Source organism: Cuculus canorus, chromosome Z (genome assembly GCF_017976375.1).
Source record: "Cuculus canorus isolate bCucCan1 chromosome Z, bCucCan1.pri, whole genome shotgun sequence".
NCBI classification, from domain to species: Eukaryota; Metazoa; Chordata; class Aves; order Cuculiformes; family Cuculidae; genus Cuculus; species Cuculus canorus.
Genome location: NC_071441.1, coordinates 73914464 through 73934267, shown reverse-complemented (window position 1 = coordinate 73934267; position 19804 = coordinate 73914464). Strand labels below are relative to the sequence as shown.

The following is a 19804-nucleotide window of genomic DNA, read 5'->3' as shown; positions in this document are numbered from 1 at the left end:
CTCCTAAAATTTCCAGGACTACTGTCAGCTCTTTTTTTTTCCAGTTGGTGCTCTTGCTTCTTAAGCCAATTTTTTTTTTTTCACATGATTTCCAAATAACAGTTTCCAAATTTTGCTTTGGCTCAAAGTTATTTTTCCTTGGAAAATATGAATAGTATTTCTGCAAATACTGTTAACTGACTTTTAAAATCTACATGCTAGAGTATATATTTTCTTTTGTTCAAGGAATGAGTGGTGCTTCAATCTTAATCTTAATTATCGTAGTAATTAGTAACTTATTCTTAAATATTGAAAAAAACCCAGTCTGATCTTTGAGAGCAGTGTTTTGGATGATTGAGATTTAGACCTATATTGCATAGTCACATCTTTCCTTCCTCTGTAAAATTAGCTGCAAACTTAGTAACTGCCATTTGAGAATGAACAGGATTTAAAGCTTCAGGGACTACACAGATACTTCATTTTATCAATCATTTTTATATAATGCTTAATGACATCTATTAAAACAAGACTATCTTCAACATCCATGACTAACACTTTTATTTGACTTGATGATCTAAGAGGTCTTTTCCAACCTAGTGATTCTGTGATTCTATTTATGCTTATGGACAGATAAGTTGTAAGCACTAAAGGCACAGTCTTCTAATATGTCTTCACATGGCAGCAGCTGTGATATATGAGGTCCAATAGAGAACCCTGAGATCATGACTGTAATTCTTTTATTTTGATAAATTAAGAATATCAGCTATGATCACCTCCAAAATAGTTCCTTTCTTAATTGACACAGAGCTGCATACAATGCTGCCAACATTTAAAGCAATTCCATGGATCATTTTTTGAAAGGTTGCTGAGGATCTCCATCATGTTTGCTTTCATATCTGCTGTCAACAAAAAATGAGTTTCGTTGAGCATTGTCTTGATCTGTAGGATCTCTTCACCATAAGCTTCAGTCAGTAATAGAACAGTTTCCATTGCAGATTTCTTCACATACACAAGAAACTTGATGTTGACCCATTGTTCACACTTGCACACCAATGTTTTCTGACCAGGGGTAAGGAAACATCTATATTTAACACATCCACTTGTATTGAGTGAAGTGATCTAGTTGAGCCTTGTCTCACTGTTACAGGTTAGAACACGTTCTATATCCGTCTCTTCGCCTCTTCCCTCCTACTCTTCATTCTGAAGCTATAGGGCTAGTCTCAGGGTTTTTTTTGTGTTGGACCTCATACTCTATTGCATGAATTCAGAGGAGAAAAGAGAAATTTGCACTAACTCAATCACATCAGGAGAGAAACAAATCTAATATGTATCATCTATATATTTTTATACGACAACATAGGAAGACACACTTAAAAAAAATGATTCTTTGAATTCACTTAAGAAATGTATTTACTGATACAACTGTCATTTTAGTAGAGTATGGGTTTTTTTCCATCTCAGAGAATATCTGGAAACATAAGAAGCATCAATCAATACTTCCAGTTGCTTGAGATACTGAATTAAACAAGGGAAAACACTGCTTCCCTTTCTGCTGTGTTCTCCTATGAGTGTCTACATAGAAGACCTACGTTCCAGGCAAAGTAATTAATGATTAACGCAAAGCAGACAAAACTTGTTTAGAGAAAGTGGGAAGCGCACAAAACTGAGCACTGCATGATGGCTTAATTAAAAAGGAAAAGGCTGACCATCATATTGGTCGAAGAGGAGGGAATCCAAAGCCTTTTCTTACACTCTTGAACTTTCATGAAGGAGCCTGATGAGTTGTTTTCCTATGATGTTACATGGACCACATGGGAGGAAGGTAGAGACCGTACTGAAATTGTCCGGCTATGGTGCTCTGTGCTTCTTCTCATCTCTGAGTCACCTGCGCGGGAGATGACTTTCAACTTGATCATTTAATCCTCTCCCTGAGGCTGCAGTTGCAGACAGCCTCACCATTAACATCCTAGACATACTGTGGCTGCTCTACATCGTGCACTGGAGGAGTTATCTCCCAACTTAACAGCTGCTTCTTCTGCTTGTAAGATCTTAAGAGTTGTAAATGTTTGACTAATATTTACTCTATTTGAGCTTATGGGCTGGATTTCATCTTTTGTAGCCAGCTGGAGGGGCAGTGCAGCAGTGGAAAACACAGGAGAAATTTGGGCTGGCTTGGCCAGAATCCTGTCTGGGATCCCCTGAGGAGAAGATGTTGCCATGGCAGCTTTGCTGTTCTTTCAACTGGTGCAATAGCTGCTGTTGCTACATTAAGCCAGCTCTGCTGGTCTGTGAAGGTGAGCAGCCTTCTCCGGGTAATCAGAAAATCTCCTGCTTTCCTGTGTGCTTCTGTTACTCATCCCTCCATCTGCCTAAGATACACAAAGATTTTGCTATCCTTTCTGCAGGAGGTGACCTGCCACAGCTGTCGTGCTGTTCATGCCTCTAGACCGTAACAGCCAGCTCCGGCACACAATGGGCTGCAGCTTTCACTGAGGGACTCAAGCTGGCCCAGTAAGGTACATCCTAGAAATGAGAAAGTAAATGTACTTTCATTTTAGATCTGAGCTCCACAGTGGCATTTATCCATTCCTAGGTTTTTTGTGCCTATGACATACAAAGATACTACCAAAAAACTCTGATGAAGGGCTGAACAGTTGAGATCTAGAGACTCGGATCTTCATCTAATAAGATGTTCTCAGTCGTTTATTTGAAGAACCGGGTGAGGTTGTCCCCTTTGCAAACACAGCCAAAGTGCTAACACCCTTCTACCTCTTACAGAAGGTCTGCTGGCTGGATCACACAGACGGGCCAGAGTAGAAGCTCTTTGTCTCTCAAATCCACATCTCACACTTCACTGGAGAAAACCCTAAGGCCACCAATGACTCTGAGCAGCAAACATTCGCCCGTCTAGCCTGCTGAAACTGTGCCAGATGAAATCAATGAGATCATAAGCATTTAAACAGTAATTACTACTGCTCAACCAGCTAACAATGTCCTTTATCATACACAGCCTCAGTCCTATCCCTTCACTTCAGCTATAAACAAAGCACATCAAACCGGAGGTGGTATAAATTTATGTGCAGGTTGTAGCCTCTGCTCCTCTTCTTCTCAATGTAACAATCATTACTGAATAAAGAAGGAAGAGGTATAGTTTATTGCATACTGATTTTGCAGTCCTCAGAAAGATACAACCCATCTTACAGAGTAGGACTGAAAAATGAACACATGATTAAGAGCTCTGAGATTTCTGTGTTAAGAAGAGACATAGCGATGTTGCTGTGATTTAATTCATGCATGCATGCACTTCAACCCAGACTAATTCCCTGGGGTTAAAATGAAACACAGTTTAAATCTAACAAGGGTAGAAACTCGTAACCAATTCCTAGGCTTCTCAAAGAGAATATCAAATGACGTGAAATCCTTAATTGCCCTGAATTAGACACAGACCTCTGAAATGGAGTTATTTGTCTCTTATCAAGAAAAAAAGAAGAAAAAAAAGGAGTTAATTCTTTACCTTCTTTCTACTACCCCTAGAAAATAAAACTTGTTCAAGCATAAAAATAGACTAAGTTTTACTAAAAGCAAGAGCGGATTTTAAGTGCCTACTTTAAAAGGACAAATTGTTTGCACAACTGATATGATATTATGAAACTTTAGACATTTCTTTCACAACTGACAAGGAACTGAATGCATTAGACAGGCCTGTTTCACATCAGAAGCCACAAAGTCTCCCAAGTCAGTATTCCTCTGGATTTTTCTCTGAACTCCATTGTTTGCGGTTTAAAAGCCCAAAAGATTCTGACCCATTTTAAAAGAAGGAAATCATATTTCTTAGGCTGCAAATGATACTCATTGCTAGCAGAAAAACAATTGGAGCTGAATCCTCCTGAAGAAAGGAAATGTCCCCTGTCAAAGTCAAAACACATAATTCCCCACAGAAAGTAGGCAAAATATGAAATGCACCAGGTCCAGGCTGGTGGTGCAGAACCACATCGCACTGGAAAAGGTTACAAATTTTTCTGTCAAACACAGCTGACTTCCATCTAGCAACTAAAAAAGTGAGATGTTTTTGGTGAAAGGATAGTACCGCTAAGCAGAATTGTACCTTTATTCTAAAGTATCGCTTCATGGTGGGAAGTGTTGCACACAGTAATAAAACCCAATAATCTATCTTCAAAATCCTTTCAAAAGTTCTAGCTCATTCCAATTCCTTGGGGCAAGACAAAGCTAAATGAAATTGTTTCCATTTCACAGATGAGAAAGATGAGGCAACAAAGCAAAGGATTAAATTGGGAGAGGGAAGGAGTGGTTGAGTTTTTGGATGTTCAGATTGCAGTCTCAGGCAACCTGTCTTTTTGCATTTGCATTTGACTTCAGGGTAAACATTTCTATGCTTTTTACCAATGCAGAATATGAGATCCCTACATCTGCAACTCATTGTGCAACATGAGTGCACCAATTGGCCTGAACATCAGGAAAGTAAACCCACAAGTTTGGATGAATCTCTGGCCCCTTGCCAAGCATGCAGATATCTTGTTACTTAGAATAATTACTAATTACTGAGTTAACCTCTTCGCAGGGAAAAGAGGAAATTACAGGAGCCAATTTTTTTTGCCTAGCCTTAGCACAAGAACTCAGGATATCCTGGGTCTCTCTCCTGCACAGATCACTGGGTTTCCTCTGTGCTCCAGCATTTCCCAATGCAAGTGGATTTAGCAACAAGGAAGACATATATTCAAGCAGGGAGTTTGCTTCCCTTGAAGGAAAGAGAGACAAAGACTTTTAGTATAACTACAGACAATCTAGTACTGAACTTGTGGAGTGTTCATTTTCCCTTGGAAACTGAAGTTAATCACTTTCCCTTTTCCTGGCACTCTGCAATGAGATGCTCTCTAAGGCTCTGACCCTGTTACTACTGACTACCAGGCCTAACACTTATTATCATGATAAGTCTCATTGGTTAAAGCAGCCTTATCTTAATGGTTTTCACATACACTTTACAGCCTGGCATAATTCAACGCTGCCTCATCCCAATACAAAAGAACAGTGAAATCCAGACATTTTGTTTGCATAATGTGTGTGTATTTTCTGTAGCATCAATACTTCCAAGATGTAAGGCAATTCCCACCAGGATCCTAGTTCGTATTGGTCAAACTGAGGTTCAGGGGTTACCAAAATAAGTCTCTCCATTGATCACAGATCAAAAGTAAACAAGATAAATTTTATCTAGTCTCACCACCTCCATATTACACACCATATAATTACCGTGTTTAGTGGATCATGTCCAGTACAGTTTAACTAAACCACATATTCTGCAAAAACCTCCTATCATGTTGTAAGGCAGCATATCTCCAGGAACCCACTTGGTTTAATCTGTTAAACATTCACACCTTTACTGTAACTGGTACTTGTCTGGTTTTAACTTCTGGCCATACGGTTTTGTTCTGTTTTTCTCATTGTGATGGGTACTTTCCATGGGTAATTTCACTGTATACAGAACTCTGTGACTTTCGTTTTATTGTATGACACTCTTAGTTGCCTGGCAAGTCAGTCTGTTTCAGTGTCTGCCGTCATGAAAAAGCAATCTGTCTAGGAGAAGAAATTACAAAGAGGATGTGAAATCATGACAGTCCGGGTAATTTCCTTTCCAACTATAGCTCTGTTGACATTAACTACAACATTAGCAGCTATGAATTACGTTTGTCATGCACACTCAACACAGAGAAAAAAACAAATGGAAAAGTTAAATATTTACTTTCTGACAGCTTATTTTTTTCCAAGTGTATTTTTTAACTAAAGAAGTTCTCCAAAACCATCCTAAACCATTTTGCCAAGGGAACTGCTGTTTGCACGATCAGGAGATTGTGTTTGCTTAAGTATGTCTGTGGAGCCAAAAGAAAATATAAAGAAAATAAATAATTTTTTTTTTTAAAAAAAAAATCTTCTTGCACCCATTCCTCATCCATTGTTTTATTAACCACAATTGCAAGGTTAGAAAAATACCTACTCCATTAACCTCCAAGACATCAGACGCAGGACTACAAAGCTCATTTTGTACTGAACTTCTGCTAACTTTCAGCATTTACTGATGCTGCGTGGCACCATGCAAAGTAGACCGGACTGTGATTTTCTTAAACAGCAACCTGGTCAAATCATGCTTTCAGTTATTAACAAATACCATACCTCAGGGTCGATTCAAACTTTCCACTACATGCTTGAGGTGATTGCATGATAAACAAATGATCAGTGGGAAATTTTGATGTTGGCATATGCCATCTGGTTAGTTTTAAGTAGGAGGAAGTGAGAAGATGTATGGTTGATTTGCCAAAGCAGTTTAAAAGAGAAGAGAAATATCTTTTAAAAAGAAAAAAAAGTACAGTCCTTCCATCTTCATTTTCTTATGCAGATACCTATAATCAGACATTTACTTGTACAGAGAGGTGCCAAAATAAACAGGACTTACTTTCCGAGCATCCATTAACTTCAATTTGGGTACTCAGTGTGCTAAAGCTCTCTGTAAGAAAGTTTACTTCTAAGTGCCTTAAAAAGGATTGAAATGGCTGGCTAGGAAACAGTCATCCCGATTTGGACATTTCTGGCAAGGCAAAAGTATGAGGATAATGGGATGTCTGAAATGGATTCATTTCCTGGCTAGATCAAATTCCAGACTGATTTAATATAAGTGGCGAAAGCACAGAGAAAGGAATTAATGTGGTACTGTTTGCTGTGGGTAGCAGAAGAAATAATGTAATTAAACAGGGGTGAAGGAAATATAGATTAGACATTAAAAGAAGCAAGTAAATGGTAAGGACATTTGCATGTCAGTACAGGTTGCTTGAAGGACTCATTATCACTGGATGTCCATAGGAGCAAATTAAATGAATGTGTGTTGCATAGTTTGAAGTTGAGTTGGTCCCAATTTGGAAAGGATGCATATGTTGACCTCTCACTCTTTTAAGGCACTTGTCATGCATTGCTGTAGAGAGAAACCACCCTCTAAAGGTGTTAGGCACCATTATCAGACTCATGTCTCACTCCTCAGACGGCCTCACCTTTGGGACTACTGTGACTCTATATTTTTAGTAAGGGAGGACAGGTAATCTTCTCCCTCAACTTTGTGAGAATGTCTTTAAAAAAATCAAATAATAGAGGAAGAACTATTATCTTTCTTTGCACAGTTATATGTCAGTTTTTGTATGAAGACCTCAAAGCACTATTCAGCCATTAATAAAACCCAGGAACTGAGGTGGATGTCATTAATCTACTCATTTGTAAAATACAAAGGATGCTAATAATGTGAAACGTTTTGCCCATAGGCTGTATAGCAGAGTTGGAGCAAACACAGAGACACAATTTTGGGGCCAGGAATTGCCTAAAATCAGGAGGTTTCCTCCTCCAGGACAACCAAAAATAGGGTGTTAATGCAGAGAAATTGGGTTCTCGGCAATTTGATGCATAATGGCAAAAAAAATCCCTTAGCTTCATGGTATTCAAATGCCATACAGGTCTCTTTCTCCACTAGACCACGCTGCTTATGCCCATTGTCAGGACTGAGACACCCAAAGGAAAAGCCAAAATGAAGCAAAGACCTCTGGGTTGAACAACATTCCTGTCACACATATGGGCAAATACAGGGTACAGAGGTGGTCAGGGTGCCATGTAATGAACTGCGGAACACATTTGACTATTCTAGACACCAGGTGTCTAGGACATAATGGCTTCTTAATTGATGTCTAAATAATGACCACTTACAATTAAGCTGTCAGAAGACAGAGAAAATAATAATGTTAAGTACAACTCCCTGTTTACAGTAGGAATCTCTCCCATTTCATAAGTCCTGGTTCTGTTCTTAAACACCTTTCTTGTACATACGTTTTTCCTTTCCTATTCTGCCTGGATCAAAGAAAGAGAGAGACGCCTTCCTCAGGAAATTAGGAGCATCTCTGTCTGCATTCACTTTGGGGGGGGGGCAGAAAAAGAAGAAAATCCTGCCTGGGACTTTAACAACTGGTGTGAAATACCCACATATGAACTCCACACCCTTGGTTTTTCAGCTATAGTAAAGCTTCCCTGCTGGGAAACCCTTGGGCCTGTCCATCTGCCGTACAGTATGGTGAATACTACTACAATGACACGCTAACAATAAATGTGCTCTTTTCAGCCTCCCCATTCAAGTCTCCCCATTGATTACTCAGAAGAATGCAGACTCTTGTGTTATTTGATGGGCACGTATGCTCTGAGCATTTAATCCCCTCAAATATTTTTCAATAACTTCCTTTAATTACAAGGAAAACACATCCAGTGATACATGCATTGAAGAGTTTCCCTCATGTCTCTCTTTTTTTTTCCTGTTTAATGAAGAATTTGAATCACTTTTCAGCTTCTTAATCCTATAATCCTGGAAGGAATTTGTTCTCTTCCAACCCGGGGGGTGGTAAGCTTATGCTTAGTACAGTACACCCTGGAGATCTTTCAGTAGGGTCTTTCCAGAGGAGTCCCAAATACCTGCATTCCTCATGTGTAAACCAGCCTCACTGAAAACACCTTGCTTAAGTGATTCAGGGAATGACTTCTCCATGGGATGTGCAGGGATAACAGAACACAGTAGCCACAAAGTGCTCAGAGGACAAAGCTTTGCCAGGAGGAATGGGTGCGTGGCACCAAGGAGGACAATTTTACCTGCGCATTTAGTACATTAAATGAATCCATTCTTCTAGAGGCAAGAAAAAGGCAGGGAAAGGGCCACTTTGCTAATGCTGCATCTTTACACTGCACTGCCTACCATTCCCTGAGAAAGACAGAGGAATGACAGACAAGTCTGTACAACTGCTGTTGTTGGAAAGGTGGGCCCGAACCTGTTGGCTGTGCAGTCCTTGCCTGGAAGGGAGCTGGATGCATTCACAGCATGCGACGGTCTCGCCTGTGCACATGGTGTGCTTACAGCACAACTTCAGACTTGCCTGGTTTTGTTCAAAGAAAAACCTTTGTTGTGGCAATAGGACAGCTCTTTTTGTACTGAAACCAACGATAATGATTTTCCTCCTCCTGGTTTCCATGTAGCATCAAGGAATTGCAATGATACCTGAAGAAAAATATCCCCATTTGTCTTTCCAGGCTGTTTTTTCTCAAGGGGTGGCCTATGGATCTTTAGGGATCCATAAAACGTCAGAAAACGGTGCATGGCACAACTGTTAATGAGTAAAACCGCAGTAACAACCCAAACCCTTCCCTCATAACTCCGTACATGACAGCAAAAGACAGAGGGAAGAAAAAGCTGTAAATACACTTTTAAAGTCTTGCAGCATTTTTAGCTGTTTGTAAATCAAACGTCTTGGGGTCCTTTGAGCAGAGCAAGTCTTGGTTTACTCTCCAAATGTCTTAGCATTCTTTCATTACCAGCAACAGAGAAATGACACTGCAAAAGCACCTGCTATTCTCTCCTCTCCCCTTCTAGGTCATGCTCCTCAGTTTGCTTTCTTTTTCTCATGCTTGTTAGTTTGCGTAACCGTTGTTTTGCTAGTGGTCAGTTATCTAATCTCTCGTAGCTGTTGTCATTACGTTTTGCACTGAAGTTACAACACTGAGAAACAACTCGGAAACCTGAACAACTCTAAGGGTATCTCTGTCTTGCTGAGACAAGATGTCATCACAAACCTCAGATGAAATACAGCTGGATAAAGAGAAGCACACAGAACACGTTAATGTGGACACAGTATGGAAAGAGTAAGGACATGTGGGCCACGAGGTGTTGCTTGCAGGTCAACTTCCTCTGGTTGAAGGAACTAAAATTTGAAGGCCAATATTTCAGTGCTGGATCAGCCTGAAAGCCTGGCCTGTTTCCAAAGGTTTCCACAACTCAGTGCAACTATGATGATCAGTTTTATGATCTGACAATTGACAAACTTGCTAACACCTTAATCATAGCTCAGCTGGCACAAGATGATGAAAAATTATGTCATACTGTGATGTATGACTGCTACTTTCCATCGCTATGGTAGTCTCCAGTACCTATTTCATACCCAAGTAGCCCATCTCATGCAGTTCCTTCTACAGGGACTTCTTTGCTTCCTTGTCTGAAGCACTTTATAATTAGCAGCAGCATAAATTAAAGATCTATCACAGATGCAAAGTAATTGTCTTACATTTTCCAAAACTCTTCATCTATTTAGCCATAAACTTGCATTGAGGGAACATAGTTTTCTGTTATCAACAGAAGTGAGATGATATAAAACCGACTGAAGGAATGAACATGTAGCAATAATTTGCAGCCTATACGGCAAGCTATGTAAATATGACAGTGGTGGATGTGATGCATGCTGATGTCCTCTCTAGGAGAAAAAATCTCATTAGAGCAGACAGGACTGACAGTTTCTATCCAGTCTCTGCACGTTCACAGTCCCGCTCCCACCTTGCGTTTGGAAGGTAGCTGGCCAAGTTTAACGAATCAAGCCCACTAAAACCCTCACGTTTGCAAAAGGGTGAACCAAGTCACAAGGAAGATGTCATTTGCTGCAGGTCATGCATCAATTCAGGACTGGAGATAGTGACAGAAGCTGGGAAAGGAGCTTAAGGTACAAATTTTTTTTATTTTTTTTTTTTTTTTTGAGAAAATCTATATAAGACAGTTCAGGAAATGTATTTTCTCATATTCTGGGTGAAAAAAAAACTTCGATTTTTTTTTTCTCTCTCTCATTTAGGTTTCCTCTTTTTCATCCTTCCTCCCCTCCCTATTTTTGTCAATATAAAGTATGCCTTTCAAAAAGAAAATTGTAAACATTTCCATAGGAAGCAGCAGCACTTAATGTTTTTTCCAGAGTTCCTATCTCCATTTTTGGAGCAATAATTACTGGGCCAATACAGTATCAATATGTGAAGCTTCCATTTGGGCAGCATTATGTCAGGCTTTTTTTCACAAATTTTCTGGTAAAAACACAAAAACCTAAGAAATAACCAGCAGTCCTCACTAGGAAGACACATACTCATGCCTTTCTTCCACAATTACTGCCTTTGTCCTTGTAATAGTTGTACTATCAGTGGTGACCCCAGTGCTTACCAGGCACTTCAAAGCTCCTTAAGGACTATTATTCCCTCTCAAAAAATAGATGAAAGTGAAATTCACTGCACAGAGGAATCGGTGAGCTTGCAATAGGACAAAATAAATGCTTTGGAAAAGCAGCTCTGGATAGATGGCTCATCTCCAGCAGCACAAATCTAGGAACTTTCTGTAGCAAGAGGAGATTTTGTTTTGCTTAAGGAGTCTCTGGGATGAACCATAGCCTTCATCTAGTGGGTTTGTTGCTCCTGGAGGGTGTTTGAAGAGTACTTGTGGGAGGGGGCACAGATGTATCTCTTCTAATGTGTGGGTATATTTGGAGCTGGTACTGTGCATGGGAGCACAGGGGTGAAGGGATCAGGGATGACCCACACCACAGCTTTGCTTTCTGCAGCACACAGATGGGTCATTTAATAAGAAGAAAAGAGTCCAGCTACAGAAATTGTCCTTCTCCATGCTTGTCATGGTTGTCATTAAAAGAATCCCTATATAGGATCCCAGGTGTGAATATAATAAGAAAAATAGAATCGTAACCATCCTCATAAACACAGATTATTCCTTTCTTTTTAATCTAAGACAAAGAGCAGGGACTCCCCTGCCCACAGCAATCTCCCCCCTCAGCCCTGACATCCCTCCATGGACAGCAGGGCCACTGAGCAAAGGAGAAGGAGCAAAGCCTGAGGGCGCTGGCAGGGCACAGCAGTCAGTGTGTCACTGTACTAATCTGCTTAAAGGAGAAGGCCAGTGCATAATTAAATATCCTGGCCTGAAGTCCTAATAGAGCAGCTGGAAGATCTGAATAGTCTCCCCATAATAAATTGTAGCCCATTTATTATTGCTTTGCATATGTATCTAGAAATACGTTCAGCCCCAAGCCCTGACTCTGTCCATTCTCTGTCACCAGAGATAGAGACATCCTCTTTTCAAATTATTGTTGCAATGATATCACCTACTTTTATCTACACCTGAGAAGCCACAAAACTAAGCAAGCAGATTTTGTCGTGCATTTCCTCTAGCAGCCACAAAACCATGTGTGGAAATATCTTCTTACAAAATAATTGCAAATCTGAAAAAAAACCAGAGCGGGGCTTTCAGAACACACATTTCTACAATTTTATTTTCACAGTATCAAAGAGGATGCTTGAGCTTCCAAACAACATTTAGCAATTCAAGAGGATGAGGAGCAGCCAACTGGAAGACACACAGCGGCTGGCCACCAGGGTCCTTAAAAGAAAGGAAAACCTACCTTGTTTTGTGTGAGTATAGCAGGACAGAGAGGGTGTACTCACTGTCTACCAATACAACAAATATTTAATAAAAGGGAAGTAAGGAAGCTACTTAAATGCATTTGTGAACTGTTAACATTTGAGAAGAAGGTATCAACAATTTTGGGGTATGGAATGGAAGAAGCAGTGAGGACAACTAACCAAATGAAGGCTAACACAGGAGTTAATAGATTTGTGTTGAGGGGATTACAGGACACATGGGATGCACTCACTGTGCGCCGGGTGTGACAGCCCAAGAAACTCCATCTGGCTTCACATTGACCTGCCACAAGCTTATTCCATAAACATTGTTCAGATAGTATAGAGGTGATAGCAATAATGGTGACTACAATACGGAGTGTGCATGGCTCTTTCCAATGTCCAGAGCTCTGTTTTAGTTGTAGAGGTTCCTGAAAGCCCAAGGAGGACTAGATGTCCACCTTCTTACGCCAGTTAATGGTAGGGTGATACCTGCACTCTTCACCATCCTATTTTCTCCTCCATACGCTCCCTCACAGTGGCTTTCCTCATCTTTTGGCAACAGCTATTTTTGGTTCTTCCAGAAGGTGAAATCAAATTTTCAGCTGATATAGAGCACGATAACTCCACTTTGGCCATGAAGTTAACATGAGTGTAAAACTGGCAGGAGATCAATCAGGCCTTCAGATACTGCAGGCATTAGCAGCTGAAGTTCATTCAAATAATGTAGCTTCCACTTAGATTATCTCACTCCTTTGTCAAGTTAATCAAAATGTGCCAGGCTGCCTTATCCCTGATGCTCGAAGAACATACTACATGCTCTGGCCTTTTGCAGTGTGCAAGAACTCTATGTTTCACATGCCAACTATTCACCTGTAAGAACAGGTAAACCTAATGGCTTCCTGCAAGAATGCTATTTTTATAGAGATAAAGAGAAAAACAATCTAATAAAAACACTGTCTTAGTATCTGTCATAGCCTTCTAACAAAAAGTTAATGAAATCAAGTTAATCAAAGTTAACAAATCAAGTCAGCCTCACTGACCATTTTTTTTCCAACTGAACAGAAGTAGCTGCAAGATAAATAAAGTCCTAATTCTTTGTGGGCTGGAATTTGGGAAGGAGCAGGCATTTTTCAGTACTCATTCTTAAGCAGAGGTAGTGGTATGCACCTTTAACGTTTGGATGCCAAGCTGTCAGCAAGGGACTTCAACACTGCCTTTATCTCTCCTCCTTTCTATTTATACATTACACAAAGCTATTTTTTCCTGGGTTTAATTGCACATCAAAGGGCCAACTGAATGGATCAGTTTGGAAGGTTGCTGATAGCAACACTGGGGAATCCTGCAAATGCAGGTCTAAAATTTCACTTCTTTCCAGTGGTATATTAGCTAATATGGGGAGAGAGAGTGAAAGACTTAGGAAGCAAAAGCACCCTGGCTGTGCTTCTATTATTCGCAAGTTCAAGCAAGACATAGAGAAGATTAAACAACTATTTATTATGTTAACTCCTTCCTTCTAACAACACATTTCCTACCAAAAGAGACACCAATGACAATGCTCATTTCAGTCTTTCAGAGAGACACTGGCAGGTCTTTAAAGACATTCAGGTTACTCAGAACACATGAACATGTCCTTGAAGTGGTGTATAGCCTACTATTAATTCAGGGATGTATAAAACGAATCTCCCAGTTACCTGTTAGCCAAACATATTTGTCTTGGCAAGTATGGATTTTGAAGGACTGTTCAAGGATTGCAAAACCAGGTAAATCACAGCAATAAAATTATATTAGACACAGATATCAGGCTGAGTGAATCACTAACTTGATAAGTAACTAGATATGCCTACACCTCAATATTCCCATTGCAACAGAGATGTGACTACCGCAAATTGCCCCTGCTGGCTTAAAACTATTTTCCTAGCATTGAGGCCATCTCCTCTGACATTTTATAAGCAAGAAAGGTAAACAAGCACAATTCCAGTCTTAGTTGCACAGCCTTTTTGGATACATTGACGTGATTATTTTTGTCCACATCCTCAAGCTTTCCAGCTCATACGAGCTTAGCCTTCTCTGGCAAAGCTGCTGGTGTTCCAAGATCCTTAAAAGTCACTCCTCTGAACGTCCTACTGTCAATTATTGCTTATTTATGAAAGGAAAGGTAAAGCAAAACACATCGACCCAGACTCAGGAAATAATGAAAGGACAGAGTCCCACATTCATAAATAAAACAATATACTTCCTATAGCTCTTACATAGTGTTAAATGATTGCTTTGTTTTAAAAACAGTGTCATTTTAGTAGGTCTGTTTATGCTGCTATTGTTGCACTAATTTAGGTGGAAGAGGGGTTTGACAAGTGAATCTTCAGTAATGACAGCTGCAGCTTTTATTTACTTCTTTGAAAATATTGAGCTAACTCAGAATTACAGAGCTCAACAGTACTTGTGAACATAAACTAAAAACAATATGTGATTGGTACACATTGCATGAGAACTTATTAAATGTTAAACCCAACAGAAGCTGATGACCAAACCTAGAGACATTTAGATGCTCTTGGAAAATGTTTTCTCTCCCTGGATTGGATATAATCCATGTTTGGGCTTTCTTCCACTGCACACACACAAATGTAATTCACCATAATAATTTGTAATGCTGCATAAAATTATAATAGAACTGTTTTCCTTAAACTGTTTCAGTTCACTTGCAGAGACATGAGTTTCTGAAGACCACAGCCATATAAGGAGATGGACACAGGGTAGAGGTGGGGTAAAAAAGCTGGAAGATGGCTCAGCCCTGACTGTTGGTGCTTCCTTATGCCACAGAGTTTTGCACAGGCCAGTCCCATGAGGAATGCCTCCAAATGTCTTGAGAGAACATACCTGTTTTGCAGATATAGCAAACCAATTACTAGAGCCAAATCTCAATGGAAATAATAATAATAATAAGAATTAGAATGTTCCAAACAGTACTCATCTGGGAATCTCAATTAGCTGCACAAACAGTAATTAATTTAGCTTCTTAACTCTCTGCAAGATGGAGAATTATTAATGTTCCCATTTTATGGATAGAAATATACATACGCAGAAATGTCTACAAGACAGTATCTGGAGTTAGACAGCATGTCTTCTCATGGCCTCTTCTCTACCTTAGACCGTCTCCCATCACATCAGCTCATATTCTCCCATTTTTTTTCTAATGCATAACTATATTATGCTGTTTTGGACTAAAAGACTAAAAGAGGACTAAAAGAGTTCTCCAAAGTCTCCTAGCATTTAACATAACCAAAGCCTAAAGTACTGAGGATAAGATCTGCATTAAATACTGTTGCTTAGCTTCCCCTGTGCCGTGACAGAATACATATCCAGACTAGATTTGACTTAGTAAATCAATAATGAAGTTTCCCTAATGAAGCCTTTGATAAATTTGGCTTTATTTCTTTGCCAAATACAATTATTACCCAGCAGATGACTCTACAAAAGAAAAGTAAAGTTAGACACCAGGAGAGAGACCTGCCTGCCTTTGACCTTAGATGCAGGACATGAAGTGTCAGAGCTCTGATGGCAGCACTCCAATGTGTTGAGATAATAGGCCCTTCCCTAAAATAAACGCCAAGCCAGTCATACCAACAAAGCCGCCTCTAGCTTTATAATCCTTTTACCATTTTCTATCTCAAGATGAGTTATTATACTGCAACATACACACAATTGGCATGTCATGAACCCTCAATAGTACTCAATAAGTGTATAAAGAATGGGGAGGAATAAAGAAAAAGCTAGTGCCATTGATACCAAACTTATCTGAACTCCATTCATTTGCTTTCTGAAAAGGAAAATGTTTGGGTATCCTGAAAATATTAAAGAAGTTTGTTTGAGTTGAGGATTAACTGAATATGGTATGGATTTAGTGACTGCTGTTCTACAAATACTTATAAGCGAAACATTCTTGAGTGCGAGATTGTCCTGCAGGTAAGACAGGAGGTAGGATATGTTGTCATTTATGTTTTAACTCAATTGCAAAGTAGGTTTGTGACATGGGAAGTGTATTTTTCTTCATGTCTCAGTTTCCTTCAAAGGAAACCAGGTTTGCAGCTGGTGCCCACGGCAGCACAGCTGCAATGAATACAAAGTGGATGAAAAATATTACTACTGTGCTGTGAAAGGGGACATTTCAGAACCACCCATATTTTGTAGCATTTTGAAGGACTACATAGAATGCCAGGCCAAGGCAGAATAAGGACCACCGTAGTGACGCTCCTGGAAAAAGGAAACATGTCCTGATGTGCTCCTCTCCTGAAGCCAACCTGTGCTTTCATTTTCCCAATTTAGGGTTACTAGACAGTTCCCTTGCAAATTGCCTTTGCCACACTTCCCTGACATGAGAAAGCAGCTCGTCTGCTTTGTGTCTATTTGTGTCCAGTATGAACTGTGAGGGCTGGAAACATGTCCAGAGGATCTTTTAAAATTGCTGGTGATGATGATGCCTGCGAGCAGCAAAGTATGTCACATATATTTGTCAGCCGCAAAGCTTAAACCGATAGCAGGGTATGAATAGAGAGCTGATAGCCTTGCTTCTAGCTGACACTTCATGTGGCAGATCATGTGTCTGGGGGCTCCTTTGCCTGCCTCGTGCATGGCTAGAAACAAGTCCTGCTGCATCCCGGTGAGGGTGTCCATATGTTATCCCACCAGCTGCCTGGGACCAAAAGGTCAGGGTAAACCAGGTAGAGAAAAAAGCCTTCCATGAAATATCTGCTCTTTGTCAGTGGTTAAATCCTGTGTTGGTCAGGATGGTGCTATTACGGCTTTGTTACCTCTCCTGCTTGTGGTGTCCTCCAGGTACCTGCGCCCAGGAGCTGACTGTGAAGACATGCCAGAAGACAAAGCTGAGCACAGGCCACCAAAAACACATAAGGCAGCTGGGAGCAAGGCTGGTACTTTCAAAATGCACCATCATGAAGGAGATAAAGATAGCAGTGGCTGCTAAAAGAGGAGAAAAATCGGAGAGGAAGATGTTATGTACCTTGGAGATTAAGCCTCTCCTTGTTGTCTCAAGTAGAAGAACAGAGGAAGAAACGTCAACAAACCCTCCCCAGCTCAGACCTAAACAGCAAGGGAAGGGAATTCAATCAGCTTCTAAAATCTCTGGAAGATATCACAATAGTTTACATTGAAGTTGTCAGTCAGGCGGATTCACTCTAAATGCCCATGATTAGCCTTCTTTCCAATTAGAAGGAAAAGAATCACAACTCCTGTGCAAAGTGGCTATGGAGACACCCATTAATTTCCATAGACTTGGATATACATAGTAATAAAAATCTTCTACTAACTTTCCAGGGGAACTCCCTTTGAGTGTGCATGTGTCCTTATGTGGCTTTGCCATCTGGAGAGACACAAGGTCCCTCTTTTTCACCTTGACATAAAGACGATGAGCTTCAGTGCCACCATCCCAGCCCATTCCTTGATAAGCTGCTTGACTTTTTGGATGGATTTTTAATTTTTTTAACCCAGTGGCAGAAAGGGAAAGTGAGGATCGTCTTTGTATTCACAGAGGAGTTGGGAACAATAGCATCATCTTGTGCTCCCAACAAACTTGGAAAACACTGTCTGGAAATGAGCATAACTAGAGGGGCTATGAGTTGAGCTGAGGAAAAAAGAGAAAGTATGAGACGAAAAAAGAGAAAGTATGAGACAAAAAAAGAGAGAGAAGGTCTTCAAATGAACAGTCAGCATAAACAAAGCCTATCAGCCCAGGCAAGAGGCCGAAGCACTTCTGCACTAAACAAATCACAGTGGAATCAGCAATTGGCAAAGTAATTGGCGTTATTACAGCTGATGGAAAATTTCTGATGCCGCCCTTGTTTGCTTTCGAAACACTACTGAGGCATTTAATTGGCTTGGTTCTCATGTAGCTGATTGCTCTTTTTTTCCTTCTGGAGTGTATCAGGCTTGTATCTACAGACAGAAACTTTCAGATGTGCTTCCCTGGCTCTGTCTACTGGCTATGAGACTTCGGAATGATGCTTTGCACAAACTAAACAATGCAGGAGAAAAGTAGAAAGTAAGACTTCTGACTAGGGAAGTGGAATCATTTCAGTCTCTGTGTTCCCCGTTCTTTGTGAGTTCAACTCTAGCATTACCAAACAATCCTAAGACTGCAGCACCTAAAACACCGTGAGTTAAACACAGGGATGATAATTGCACCTGATGATGTCATCAAAGAGTGGTTTTGGTTCTTTAGCCTCCACGCACATAAAATTGCGGCCTCTCTCACAGGAAAGCTCATGTGAGCACCCTCTGGCATATTTCTCACAGTATTTGATAAAAAAATTAATAATGGCTGAGTGACTGTGCTCAGGAAACCCTTTTCCTTCAACTTATTAGACACTCTGGCCAAAGCATCTTCATCCTTTGATCTGAGCCCTGGTCCAGGAAATCAGCTGTTCCTCATAGGTCAGTCCTGCATGGACAGGGAAATTTCAGCCAGAGGCTTCAAAGTCTTTCCCCGGGTTTTCTTTTATAGCCTCACAAATATCACTGATCGGTTGGGAGCAGCCAGGTTCTCGAGGTATGTGAAAGAGGGGAACGATGTTGTTCTAAACTGCTCGGCTTCATGCTGGGATACAAGTTCCACTCTATTTTTACATATGCTCCACTTCTTAGTTCTAGTCTTAGCCCAATCATCTGCCCTTTGGATAACATCCAGGTACAGGAGGGAAAAGCTCTTTGCTTGGCTAGATGATGTGTCTGTAGGGCAGAAAAACAATAGAAGAAGGAAGATATTGCCCACTTCCATCTTCCACTCCTTTGGTCTCAAAACAGGCTGCTTTAATGGGAAAAAAACCACAGTGGCAGTATCTCTGCAGCAGTATGGAGGGATGGTTCTTCAGTTACCACGGAGTCATTTTTTTGAGTAAGCCTCCTCACTGGAAGAAGCAAGATTTCTTAACCAGCCTGATTGATTCATTCATCGGCTGATTTCACTGGGATACAATCCATCTAGATTTAGAGCTCATTTCCAAGGAGAAGGGAGCAGAGAGATTCTCCTCCGTCATACCCTCTGTCGTTGAAAAGCAAAGGCATCTCCATGCCAGGTGACTCACAGTGCTGGAGGGAGAAGGCATTTGGCAGCGTGGCTTGAACAGATTTCTGGAATTACTGGACACCAACCACCTTATTTTCCTTTAAAAAAAACCCTAAGTCTCTGAAAAATAGTCTGACACGTGATGGCAAAGAACACACCAAAGGATCTGAAGGGACAGGGTGGCCCTTCGACAGCTAGCATTGCATTGCTGGGCCAAAGCATGACCCCTTAGTGTTTGGAGAAAAGCTGGCCAGTATGACCATCTGTAACACAGAAAAGTAATTTGGGAAAATCACAGGCTCTGGACATGGACACCACTAATAGGGTCTATATTAAGAGGCCGTTGCAGGACTTTTAAGAGGCCCCAGAAGCACAGGATTGGGGAATGGGATCATTTTAAACAAGTGTGGATGTTTCCACCCAAGACAACTGGCTTGATATGGGTAACCC

At 40.5% G+C, this 19804-nt stretch overlaps 1 protein-coding gene and 1 long non-coding RNA gene across 4 annotated transcripts in view; one reads left to right on the top strand and one right to left on the bottom strand.

Annotated features, from left to right (window-relative positions):
• SETBP1 (SET binding protein 1) overlaps nt 1-19804 on the bottom strand; it is a 264554-nt gene that overhangs the window by 114610 nt on the left and 130140 nt on the right. The window lies entirely within an intron of this gene.
• LOC128850393 (uncharacterized) lies at nt 1638-3319 on the top strand. The gene is made up of 3 exons (XR_008447797.1): nt 1638-2020; nt 2099-2273; nt 2385-3319. It is a non-coding gene; the product is annotated as an uncharacterized LOC128850393 (long non-coding RNA).